We start from the raw sequence: 14,193 nt of genomic DNA, 5'->3' as shown, positions 1-14,193 counted from the left end.
TCACATTTGTGCATTTTTTGTATAACAGTACGTTTCTCATGCTAGATTACAGTTTTCCACATTTGGTTACAACAGAAGAATTTCTGTTCACTACCCTACTTAACCAGAGATGGACTCGTGCCACTGCTAAAGTCAAACACTTTATGACAGGACCAAATATGTATAGATTATATTTCCCAATAAGAAGATACAGCCATAAAAATGGCAGACGAGTAATCCCCAGGAATTTAATGCAAAATGAAATTTTGCTAACGTTAGGGATGTACATAAGGATGGTTCATAGGAGCATGTCAGGCTGCTGCCTGCAGGAGCCAGTGCCCAGCCAGGCAGGTCCTTCAGCATGGCTGTACCGCCAGCAGCACCGCCCACTAGGACAGGCACTAGGCTCTCCGGCAGCTATCCCTGGTCATGCTAGCATCTGCAAGCAGCTCACATGCTCCCAGACAGGAGACGCAGACCGCTGCATGGAAGACACTCCTAGGACAGCGATTGATGAGCCTGGGGGCAGTATAGCCACGCCGGCGGAGTTGCCTGAGCTTGGCACTGGCTCATGCAAGTAGTGGCCTGACATCCTGCTGCTTTTGCTGCTGCAGTTCCTGGTAGAGCCCTGGAGCTCCACAGATATTCGCTTTATATCCATGGATATCCGCATCTGCGGATTCAAATTTTTTATCCGCACAGGGCTCTAGCCATGGTCATGCTTCCTTTCTTCCTGGGGGAGGGTAAGTGCTTCAGATGCCTTATGGGTACAGCCACTCCCAGGCAGCAGATACCTAGCTGTGGAAAAGGCAGCATGATGTCCAGATCAATTGTGGCCAGATCGGTGTGATGTGAGAACTGCAGTACAACATGCTGTACAGTGGGAGGATGCACCCACCAACTGACATGCAGACCAATGGTCAGACAGAGAATGGACTACATGTCTGTTATGGTCTACTGCGCAAGCAGCCAGGAGAAAGACTAGCAGCAGCATCTGAAAATGTGCATGTTGCCAGCATATCACATTGTCCACATGCGAGTTTGAAAAACATCACACCTCCAAGAATGTTTCACAAACTACATGCAGTCATAGCAAAGTGAATAAGGCCCTTTGCCCTCTCTGCTGGATCTGTGACAACAGACAGTACATAAAGTATCACAAATGCAGTGTGAATGGTGTCCTCCAGCATGTCCCTTGCCTTGACAGCTGCCTCTAACTGGTTGTGGGAAAATTTCTGAAGAGGTGCAGTCACTGCTGTTAATGCCCAGGAAGATCTGCAGCCATGTCTGCTCATCCTGTGCAGCAAGCCACACACAGACAGCTACAGGACTCTGCGCCACACCACCAGAGGAGGCAGTGACCTGGAGGAGCTCCACTTTTTATTGGCCAAAATGTCTGTATGCACAGACAGAAGCAGTGGAAGCACTCTACATCCATGGCTCTACACAAGCACAGTCACACCAGGCTCCACCTGTCATTCTCCCAATGGCCAGTCATGGACATCCTAGAGCCCTTTGAGGCCCCAACGCTGGTCAGCAGGGATGATACAGGAACCAGCTAAGTAGTTACCTTGCCATGCCTGCAGGAGAAAAGACTGACATACATGGAGAGAATGACAGCATTGGAGAAACCCTAGTGTGGATCATGCTATCTGCTCTTGGGGAAAATTGCCTTCTTAAAGCTATCAGGGAGAAAGAGCTCTACTTGATGGTAACATATGTAGGGGCACCTCCTCCCCATCCTGATTCAAAAAGTGCCATCCTTCCTTCCTCTCAGATAGCAGAGAGGCAGTCAAATCCCAAAAATGAGAAACATGGTGGCCTAAGTCATTTTCCACGCATAAGACATGGGCAGCAGTATCCTCATTATCAAAAGGCAACACTACAGCAGATGCTGCAGCAGCTGTAAGTACCACCATGGATGCAGAGGGAGAGAGCAGTAGGTCCTGTGAAGTCAGCCTCAAGGACTTTGGACTGGTCCATATCCGTCTTATTATCTGTCCCTTTCTTAACGTTTCCCAACATTCTGCTTGCTTTTTTGACTGCTGCTACACATTGAGTGGATGTTTTCAGAGAACCATGCACTATGACTCCAAGATCTCTTTCTTGAGTGGTAACAACTAATTTAGACCCATCATCATTTTATATGTATAGGTGGGATTCTGTTCTCAAATGTGCAATACTTTGCATTTATCAACATTGAACTTTATCTGCCATTTTGTTGCCCAGTCAGTCAGTTTTGAGAGATCCTTTTGTAGCTCTTCGTAGTCTGCCTGGGACTTCACTATCTTGAGTAGTTTTGTATCATCTGCAAATTATTCCACCTCACTGTTTACCCCTTTTTCCAGATCGTTTATGAATATGTTAAATAGGACTAGGCCCAGTACAGACCCCTGGGAGACACCACTATTTACCTCTCTCCATCCTGAAAACTGACCATTTATTCCTACCCTTTGTTTCTTATCTTTTAACCAGTTACCAATCTACAGGAGAACCTTCCCTCTTATCCCATGACTGCTTACTTTGCTCAAAAGCCTTTGGTGACGGATCTGGTGAAAGGCTTTCTGAAAATCTAAATACATATCCACTGGATTGCCCGTGTCCACATGCTTATTGACCCCCTCCCCTCAAAAGAATTCTAGTACTTTATAAAAACCATGTCGACTCTTCCCCAACAAATTATGTTCATCTACATGTCTGACAATTTTGTTCTTTACTATAATTTCAAGCAGTTTTCCCAGTACTGGCTACTGGTCTGTAATTGCAGGGGTCACCTCTGGAGCACTTTTTAAAAATTGGCATCATATTAACTATCCTCCAGTCATCTGGTACAGAAGCTGATTTAAATGATAGGTTACAGACTACAGTTAGTAGTCCTGCAATTTCACATTTGAGTTCCTTCAGACCCCTTGGGTGAATACCATCTGGTCCTGGTGACTTATCACAGTTTAGTTTATCAATTTGTTCCAAAACCTTCCAAATTGGTGTCATTAGAGAACAGTGCCTCAGAATTGTCACCTATTAAAAAAAGGCTCAGGTTTGGGAATCTCCCTCACTTCCTCAACCTAGAGGACCGATGCAAATAACTCATTTAGTTTCTCCGCAATGGCCTTATCGTCCTTGAGTGCTCCTTTAGCACCTCAATCATCCACGGCTGTTTAGCAGGCTTCCTGCTTCTGATGTACTTAAATTTTTTGCTATTACTTTTTGAGTCGTTGGCTACCTGTACTTCAAACTCTTTTTTGGCCTTCCTAATTATATTTTTTACACTTTATTTTCCAGAGTTTATGCTCCTTTCTATTTTCCTCATTAGGGTTTAACTTCCACTTTTTAAAGGATGCCTTTTTGCCTCTCACTACTTCATTTACTCTGTTTACCCACAGATGCTCTTTTTTGGTTCTTTTACTATTTTTTTTTTAATTTGGGGTATATATTTAAGTTGAGCCTCTATTATGGGGTCTTTAAAAAGTTTCCATGCAACTTGCAGGGATTTTACTTTTGCTGATGTACCTTTTAATTTCTATTTAACTAACCTCATTTTTGTGTAGTTCCCCTTTCTGAAATTAAATGCTACAGTGTTGGGCCACTGTGATATTTTCCCCACCAAAGGGATGTTACATTTAATTATATTATGGTCACTATTACCAAGCCGTCCAGCTATGTTCACCTCTTGGACCTGATCCTGTAATCCATTTAGGACTAAATCAAGAATTACCTCTCCTCTTGTGGGTTCCAGGACTAGCTGCTCCAAGAAGCAGTCATTTAAGGTGTCAAGAAACTTTATCACCTCAGGACAAGATGCAGAGATATGTACCCAGGCAATATGGGGATATTATTATTACCCCCTATTATTACTGAGTTTTTTTATTTTAATAGCCCCTTTCATCTCCCTCAGCATTTCACAGTCACTATTACCATCCTGGTCAGGTAGTCAGTAATATATCCCTACTGCTAAATGCTTATTATTCGAGCATGGAATTACTATCCATGAGATTCCATTGTACAGTTTGGTTCATTTAAGATTTTTACTTCATTTGATTCTAAGTTTTCTTTCATATATAGCGCCCCCACCAGCACAACCTGTTCTATCCTTCCACTATATTTTGTGCCCTGATATTACTGTGTCCCATTGATTATCCTCATTCCACCAAGTTTCTGTGATGCCTATTATATGGTGTTTTAGGCTCCACCTAGTAGAATTTACATGATGAATTTTAAAATTAACTTTTGAGGATTTGTTTTTTAAAAAACCTCCCACAAGAAACAAAACAAAAAATGTAGAGGGGACCATGTCCCCTAAGCTCTGTTACATCTCTTCCTGTAGGATCATCCCCCTCCATAAGTAGGGCAACTAATAAAGGGGTTCTAGAACAGTGATTCTCAAACTTTTTTTTACTGGTGACCCCTTTCACATAGCAAGCCTCTGTATGCGACCCAGCCTTATAAATTAAAAACAATTTTTTATATATTTAAAGCCATTATAAATGCTGAAGGCAAAGCAGGGTTTGGGATTGAGGCTGACAGCTCATGACCCCACCCATGTAAAAGCCTCATTACCCCCTGAAGGGTCCTGACCCCCAGTGTGAGAACGCCTGTTCTAGAGGCTAGTCTGGCTGATCAGCTGGTCTGTAGTCTCCATTTCAGAAAACCTTCCCACTAAGGTATTTGCTGCAGAAGCACTCTTGGGCCTCCACCATCCTTTTGTGGGCTGCAACAGCCCATTCGCATGGCACCCTGGACACAGCTTGCAGCTACTCCCTCCGAGAAAAGCACCTATGTAGCCTGCTCCCTTGAAGCGGTCTGTGGAGGTGGCATCACAGGGCGCTGGTCTCAGATTCCCACCCTCATGGCCCTAGAAACCCGCCTTCAGTGGTGTTAGGCACCCACTTTGGGCCACACTTCTACCCGAGAAATACTCCCAAATGTTTGAGAGCCTTTTTCTTGACTAGTGAGGGGGTTAACCACCTCCTCCCCTACCTTTTAATCCCTCACATTACTAAAGTATGTGATTGATTGATTGATTGATTACTTACATGTGTGAATTGTCATTCACCACCCTGGTGAACTGAAGATTCTGAATTCAAAATTACTATTACTGGACTTTGTGTTTCATGTCAATGTTGACTTGTTTAGTGTTGATAGTGTTTCAATGTTTCTAAAGCAAATTTTCATAATTTCTGTTCCATAAGACTTTTTGAAGTTTTGACTTTTGTTCCAAAATTTCAGAAATGTCAGAATTTCCCCTGGGATGGAAATGCTGTTTTCCATCCAGCTCTATTCAGTTTTGAGGCAGTCAGCATGCCTAGTATTTGCATTTTCAAGGTATGCCTATACTGCAGCAGAAAGGTATCATTCCCAGCTCAGATCAGCCAACATGTGCTGGCTTTAAATCAAGCCTCTGGCACTAAAAAGAACAATGTTGTTGTGGAGGCTCAGGCTAACCACTTGAGTACAATCCCATCCAAACTCTTGGGTATGTACAGTAACTCCTCACTTAACATAGTTATGTTCCTGAAAAATGCAACTTTAAGTGAAACGACATTACACGAATCCAATTTCCCCATAAGAATTAAATGTAAATGGAGGAGGGTTAGGTTCCAGGGAAATTTTCTTCACCAGAACACACACACACACACACACACACACACACACACACTATAACATTTAACAAACAATTTAATATCGGTACACAGCAATGATGATTGTCAAGCTTAGTTAATGTGGTGACAGAGGGTGGGATAGTTCCCAGGGAATGCCTTACTACTAAATGATGAACTAGCAATCAGCTGAGCTCTGAAGGGTTAACCCATTGTTGTTAATGTAGCCTCACACTCTACAAGGCAGCACGAATGGAGAGAGGGGAGACACTGTGCAAGAGATGTGCATTGCCCCTTTAAGTATGCCGACCCCCCTAGAGATATGGGATAAGTGGGGTGCAGGAGCAGGGGAACACCCTGACATTAGGCCCCTTTCCCTCTTCCCCTCCCCCCCACATCAAGCAGGAGGCTCTGGGGAGCAGCTCCAAGATAGAGGGTAGGAGCAACATGTGGCAGTGAGGGGAGGGACAGCTGAACTGCTGGCAATTGATAGCCCTGCTGGTGGCTGCCGCACAGAGAACTTAGGGGAACGGGGAGCTGATGGGGGGCTGCCAGTCCACCCTGGTTCCAAGCCCCAACCAGCTAACTGCAACAGGCTACTCTTCCTGCAAGCAGCGGACAAAGCAGGCAGCTGCCAAACAACATAAGGGAGCATTGCGCAACTTCAAACGAGCATGTTCTCTAATTGATGAGCAACGTAACAATTAAACAATGGTAACAGAGACGACTTTAAGTGAGGAGTTACTGTAATTGGATGGCTAGCCTGAGCTGCTGCAGCCAGCTATATACACATGATCTCTGACAGGATTGTACTCAAGCAGCTAGCCCAAGCCACCACGGCCACATTTATTTTTAGAGTGTACATCTCCCCAAGATGGGAATTATACCTCCCAGCTACTGTGTAAACACACCCTAGGAAGATGGTAGATGAAGTGCCGTTTTCTTTACTGGGAGTCTGTGTACAATTAACAGTAGTTGTGGGTTCAGGAGAGAAAAGTCATTTCTTCTGGCGCAAGATTGAATGAATTGGTATCTAACTGGATCACTTTAAGCTGCAGATAAAGAACTGCATGAGCATTTAGAAGAACTTATTTGGGTAAAATTTTAAAAATGTGAGTGTTTATAATCTTCCTTTGCACTATCTGGTAGTATTTGTGGAAAACAGTTAAAGAGCTCTCTTTAAAAATGTTTGTATTCTTTAAGCTTTGTTATGGAACAGGAAGATTCCAGGAAGATGTGTTATCAATAGAAGTTTATTCAGGAAGTATTTGGGATGAAGTCATTAAGCAGTAAAGGAAAGACCTAGGCTTACAGCAACAGAATAGTAAACAATTTACTCTGAGGATTTACTCCTTCATATTTATCTAACCACGACATTTAATGACTGGAGATTAGAAGAGTTGCTCTGAGAATTAGAAATTTGGAACCTGGTATGTTTGAACTGTTTTGTGAAGAGAGTCATTTATTTAATAGATTTTAAGGGCAGACGGAAACATTACAATTATTTAGTCTGATCAGTGTAACATAGGCTATAAAATTTCACCCAGTAATTCTGGCATCGAGCCCATTACTTATGGTTGAGCAAGAGCATATCATTTAGGAAAAAAAACAAAAACAAACACACTCCATATCGATTTGAAGACTTCTAGTGATGGAGAATTCACCATAGCTCTAGGTAAGTTGTTCCAATGACTAGCCACCCTCAGTTAAAAATGTACACCTAATTTCTAATCCAAAATTGTCTAGCTTCAGCTTTCAGCCATTGGATCTTGTTATACTGTTGTCTGCTAGACTGAAGAAGAACCCTCTACTCTAAGAAATCTTCACTCCCGTTTGTATTTATGTACTGATCAAGACCTTTTATCCTCGTCTTGCATAAATTATATAGCTTGAGCTTCTTTACTGCAAGGAATGTTTTCCAGATCTCAAGCCATACTAGTAGCTCTTTTCTGAGCCCTTCAAATTAATTTTTGAAGTGTTGAGACCAGAATTGGACAAAGTAACAGTCTCACGCTATTTATAGCGACAGTACCATTTCCCTACTTCTACTCAATAGCCCCCTGTTGATATGAGTAAGCATCACATTAGCCTTCTTATGGACTGGGAGCTCATGTTCAGTTTATTATCCACCATGACTGCCCCCCACCTCAAGTCCTTTTCAGAATCACTTCATTCCAAAAACACAATCCATGTGCAATCTTCATTCATACTTTGACTAGAGAAATATTCAAAACTTTTTTTGGTGTACAACCAGTTAAACTTTGAAGGAGATACATACTAGAAGTTTTTTCACATTTTTTAGGAAGACTTCTGTTTCTCCATTAAATGAAGAATTCTGGAAGATTTAGCCAGAAGAGAAAAGATTCTTTGGAATAGGAATTCATCAGCATAACCTATGCTACAGGCTCATCATTATTTTAGACTAATATTAGTCTGATGTGTATAGGCTTTTGTATTACTTAAAACTTAAGGTACTGTATGTAAGATTCTGTCTTAGCAGTACATTTTCATGTATTTTGGAAGGAATATTACTGCATTTCCTATTACTGAACTAGTAAAATATATAAAATCAATACAATACCTTTCTAAAAGGATAAGTGTAAAGTGCTAAGATATTTTTAAAATACTGTGTGCGTCTCTATACACACACACACACACACACACACACACACACACACACACACACGAGAAAAAAAAATCAGAAAAGTCATTTTTTTCAACAATCCAAATCTTAGGATTTAAGAGTATGCTACCTAATTGTAGCAAGCATTTTTACATAAAAATTTAGGGCTGACTATTAATCGCAGTTAACTCATCCGATTAACCCAAAAAATTAATAGGGATTAATCACAGTTTTAATTGTACTGTTAAACAATAGAATACCAATTGAATTTAATACATATTTTGGATATTTTTCTACATTTTCATATATTATGTAAGTAGTCTGTGTTGTAACTGAAATCAAAGTGTATATTATTTTTATAACAAACATTTGCACTGTAAAAATGATAAAATAGCATTTTTCAATTCACCTCATGCAAGTACTGTAGTGCAATCTTTGTTGTGAAAGTGAAACTTAAAAAAATTCTGCATGTGTTACATAACTGCACTTGAAAACAAAAACAATGGAGAACTTCAGAGCCTACAAGTCCACTCAGTCCTACTTCTCGTTCAGCCAATCATTAAGACAAATAAGTTTGTTTACATTTACAGGAGATAATGCTGTCCTCTTCTTATTTACAATGTCACCAGAAACTGAGAACAGGCATTCGCATGGCACTTTTGTAGCTGGAATTGCAAGGTATTTACGTGCCAGATACACTAAACTTTTAGATGCCCCTTCATTCTTCGGCCATCATGCCAGATGACATGCTTCCATGCTCATGATGCTCGTTAAAAGAAATAATGTGTCAATTAAATTTGTGACTGAACTCCTTGGGGGATAATTGTTTGTCCCCTGCTCTGTTTTACCTGCATTCTGCCATATATTTCATGTTATAGCAATCTCCGACGATGACCCAGCACACATTGCTCATTTTAAGAGCACTTTCACTGCAGATTTCACAAAACGCAAAGAAGGTACTAATGTGAGATTTCTAAAGACAGCTATAGCACTCAGCCCAAGGTTTTAAGAATCTGAAGTGCCTTTCAAAATCAGAGAGGGACGAGGCATAGAGGATGCTTTCAGATGTCTTAAACGAACAACGCTCCAATGCGAAACTACAGAACCCGAACCACCAAAAAAGAAAATCAACCTTGTGCTGGTGGCATCCGACTCAGATAATGAAAATGAACATGCATCAGTCCGCATTGCTTTGGATTCTTATCGAGCAGAACCAGTCAACAGCATGGACGCATGTCCCCTGGAATGGTGGTTGAAGCATGAAGGGACATATGAATCTTTAGTGCCTCTGGCATGTAAATATCTTGCGATTCCAGCTACAACAGTGCCATGAGAATGCCTGTTCTCACTGTCAGGTGACATTGTGAACAAGAACTGAGTTTGTAAAACAAATTTGTTTGAGTGATTGGCTTAATAAGAAGTAGGACTGAGTGGACTTGCAGGCTCTAAAATTTTAGATGGTTTTATTTTTGAGTGCAGGTTTTTTTGTACTTAAGTCTACATTTGTAAGATCAACTTTCATGATAAAGAGATTGCACTACAGTACTTTTATTGGGTGAACTGAAAAATACTATTTGTTTTTTACAGTGCAAATACTTGTAATCAAAAATAGAGTACCGTACACTTTGTATTCTGCGTTGTAATTGAAATCAATATATTTGAAAATGTAAGGAACATCCAAAATATTTAAATAAATGGTATTCTATTATTGTTTAACAGTGCGATTAATCACAATTATTTTTTTAATCGCTTGATAGCTCTAATAAAATTTTAAAATTAAATGACCAAATCTCCACAGTCTAAAACATGACTTCAACAAACTGATGCTGTGGAAATCTGGGACACTTATTTTGAGACCTGACTAAGGAGCGGCAATTGTAGTTCAGAACTCAAGCATTCTGACAGAGCTTTATGAGGTCAAGGGGTGGAATTAGACTATTTACATCCTGATAATGGTCTCATTTACCAGAAAAAGTCTTTAGGTCACTAAAAAGGCAACTGGTGTCTGAAGGGAGAGGTAAAGTAAGTTGTACTGTTTAATTCAATCTCTTGTAAAAAAAAAAAATCTCAGATTTTAGCGCCTATAATCTTTTTACAGGTCACTTGAAAATTTATTTTAGTGGCCCAATAATAACTGAACTAAGTGGTGCTAATTCTACTCCTGCTCTAAAAACAGGGCTCTTCAGTTCCATTTTTTTTTAAAGGAAAAAAAAAATCACAAAATTAATGCTGTATGAAACACAATATAAAGAGGCAAGACTTTTAGAATGCTGATATTTTCAATGGAAATTCTGCAACACCACTTCATATAAATTGATAAATACAGAGCCTCATAATGAAATGCTTGCATTTAAGCACAGTTTTTAGTTTTCTTGCTTATTAACCAGTTCAAGACAGATTTCACTAAGTAGTCTGTTAACACTGGGGTTGCAATTATGTCCAAGCTTTTGCACATCCAGACAAAGTTGCTCTTTGGCTATGAAGGGGCCATTAAGAGAGAATGAATAGGGAGAAAGGAGTGGAGAGTTTAAAAAAAGCTGCTTTTGTGCCTTGTGAATTATTCAATTAAGCAATGAACTCACTTTTCCTTGATCTCAAACATCCATCAAGTTACTCTAAACTCAAAGCCATTCAATTTAAAAAATTTACAGCTATTAAAAACCCCTAGTTCTTCATGTTGATATACCACACTTCAAAGTAGCTTTCCCTATTAAAAAGATTAAAAGATATATTTGTTACCAAATACTTATTCATGGTTACAGGTTCAGTAGGAGACTGTTTTAGTCCTTAAACATGTACATTAAAAATAAACCAATGTTTTTTGATAATATACGAACTCTTCCCAACTGGCTTCATTCATCTTAGTACTTCAGATGAAACGGATGGATTGTTTTGCCTTTCACCCTTAATTTACATGCACTTTAGGTGGAAGAGTACCATGCTTAGAAACCTTAGTAGACATTATGGAATAATATATTAAAGGCAAAACTTCTTCCCAAGCACGTCAGTTATCAAGGAGCACGAAAGTACCATGGGTCAAAAGATGAATGAGATCTGACTGCCTCTACCTGTACAGAGAAACCAGATGGATGGTAATATTAAGGATCGGTCCAAAGATGGAAGGCTTTCTTAAGAATCCAATCATCAGACAGTCGAGCAGAGGTGGGCAAATTACAGCCCGTGGGACCATCCTACCTGGTCCTTGAGCCCCCAGCCCCTCCCATGCAGCCTCAGCTAGGTGTGCTGTCAGCACTCTGGGCAGCGGGGCTGCAACCTCCTGCTGGACAGCGTGGGTACGAGAGCCGCTGGGTGTAGTGTATTAAATTGTTTCTTGTAGGAATGCGCTACTTACAGAGCACCAGGACTGGCAGCAAGTTGTACACCATAAGTAGCGCATTCCTACTGGGAGCAATTTAATACATTATACCTGGGTAGGGAAGGCTGTGCCTCCCCAAACAGCCTGCCCCTGCCCCCTACCGCTTCCCACTCCCTGACTGCCCCCCTCAGACCCATCTCCTCCCCCCCCGCTCCTTGTCCCCTGACTGCCCCCTCCTAGGACCCCCCGCCCCTAACCGCTCCCCTGGGACCTCACCCCTCTCTCCAACCTCCCCGTTTGCCCGGACCCCTATCCACACCCCCTATCCCCTGATAGGTCTCCTGGGACTCCCATGTCTATCCAACTGCCCCCTGCTCCTTGACTGTCCCCTGGGACTCCCTGCCCCTTAACCATGCAGCTCAGAGCACCAGGACTGGCAGCCGTAAGTAAGCAGCACATTCCTATGGGGAGCAATTTAATACACTACACCTGCTTTCCATACAGTTTCGGATATGGCCCTTGGGCCAAAAAGTTTGCCCACCTCTGCAGTAGAGAGTCCTCCTCCACGATTTAACTGAGAAGGGAAGGTCTAGGTCAGGTTGTAGGGTGGAGGGGAGATCCCAGAAATGCAGGTGGTGAATCATCAAGGAGGAGCCATAGATACAGGCAGCTCAATGCTAGGGAGGCTAGGTGAGTAACAGACAGCAGGGGAAGTGGCCTGAAGGAACAAATAAGGAACACAAGGAGGAAAGCCACGATGCTAACTAGTGAGGGAGGCTGCAAGACAAGTGGCCTGAAAGTGTTCCAAATTGGCAAGAAGCCCCATCACAGTTCCAAGGAGCATAACTGGGTAACACAATGGCAGATGAATTTCAGTCTAGGTAAGTACAAGGTAATGTATATTGGAAGGAGCAATACGAACTACTCAGACACTGATGCGTTTTAAGTTAACTAAAACCACTCCGAATGAGATCCTAATATTATTATAGGCAGCTTAATGAAATTGTTGCTCAATACACAGCAGTGTTCAATAAAACTGAAAACAAAGAGACCAAGATGTTAAAATACATGAAGGAACTGAATACTGAAAATATTGAAATGTGATTGTGTGTGTGCGTACATATATAAAATTAGCACATCATCAACTTGAGTACTGTGTTCAGTTTTGGTCTCAGTGGGCAAAATTACACTTATACCTACTTAAATGTACTGTTATCTAGGAACTTATAAGAAGCTATATACACAAATGACATGTCTAAGAATTTGTACCTATAGTAACTGCACCACCTCATTAAAAATTGAGAGGACTTATTGGCAGATTGCCAGGTGCCAGAACTAGTACTAATGTTGTAGGTGTTTCCAGCACTTATTTCTATCTCACAGTACACTGGCACATTACCAAATACTTGGAAGGATTTGGTGTATACAGCACCCAGTGACTCCACAAAATTCGGGGGAAAGGAGAGAGAGAGAGAGAGAGAGAATGAGGAGGGGGAGCATTTACAGTAGCTAGATTGAGACAATGTTCAGAAAGCATACTGGGGAACTAATCAAGCCAGCACATTTTGGAGTGAGTATAAGCACAAACTGCAATCCTGTTGCTTTCTCATTATGAAATCTGGGAGTTACATATACCTAACAAAAAAGATTAAGACAACATCTGGAGTGAAGCCTTGCCCACTTCTTCCAGGCAGGAAACCAGTGCAACTAGGTCTAACATCAGTCATGGACATTCTCAGTGTAAAAACCAGGTACGTCTCGAGTAGGGGAACCAATCATCTGAGTTAAGTATAATAAACTTGCCTTAAGTGACTGTTATAACTCATGGAAGGTCAAATAGGTTGCAGTTATCTCAGGAGTTCTTTTTTCAATTAGATGAAGAAACACCAGGTGAAATAGTTACAGGACATAATTTCGTGATGCTAATCCTTGAACTAAGCCTGAATAAGCCGGTAGGTCCCAATGAGAGATAAACACTCTGGTTTTCTTTTTCAAGGACTGCCATCAGTAGTCTTTGTGTCAGATATTTTAGAGGCAGTAGAATGGTCCAGTACTAAATAAATAGCCTCAGAAGCTTTGAAGAGAATCTGAAGCCAGGCATCCTACAACTCAGATTTCATGCAGTCCTAAGGGCAGATAGAGCATCAGTCAGTCATAGTAGCTATTTAAAGTTAGTCACTTCAGCTGTACTGAGATATTTCAAGTCCAACATGTGTTTTATCATAGGAAAATAAGTCATCAACTGCCTCAATTTTGTCTGTCCTTATAAAGAGAAAAAAAAATACTAGGGAAAGGGGGAAACAGCAGAAGAATTTCAATAGCAGAAGGCAATGAGTACCTAAACAAAAATCAGCTGTGTGGTCCTTTAGTGATGAAAGGAGAAGTAACAAATCAAAAATCAAATTGGTGTGCTGAGGGTACACAAATGCAGTGGAGGGGGGGGGGGGAGGAACACCTACTATCTGAATAGTTTGTGTTATGGGAGTGTTCTTGTAATTCTGTGCAGAACAGGATGACTCAATGTGAAAATTAGAGGCAATATAGGAAAATTGCTAGCATGGAAAGCTAAGATGAATTACTACACCATTTTTCATTAAGATGTTACTTTGCTTGAAAGTGAGCAGTTTATAGGGAACAAATGTCAGTGGATTTCTCGATCATACTGCTCAGGAAAAATA

At 41.1% G+C, this 14,193-nt stretch overlaps 1 protein-coding gene across 2 annotated transcripts in view; it reads right to left on the bottom strand.

The window, feature by feature from the left end:
• Positions 1-14,193, bottom strand: part of ZEB1 (zinc finger E-box binding homeobox 1) — a 216,275-nt gene that overhangs the window by 172,086 nt on the left and 29,996 nt on the right. The window lies entirely within an intron of this gene.

Source organism: Dermochelys coriacea, chromosome 2, assembly GCF_009764565.3.
Source record: "Dermochelys coriacea isolate rDerCor1 chromosome 2, rDerCor1.pri.v4, whole genome shotgun sequence".
Taxonomy (NCBI): domain Eukaryota; kingdom Metazoa; phylum Chordata; order Testudines; family Dermochelyidae; genus Dermochelys; species Dermochelys coriacea.
Note: the sequence above shows the minus strand (reverse complement) of the source record. Positions and strands in the feature narration are given on the sequence as shown.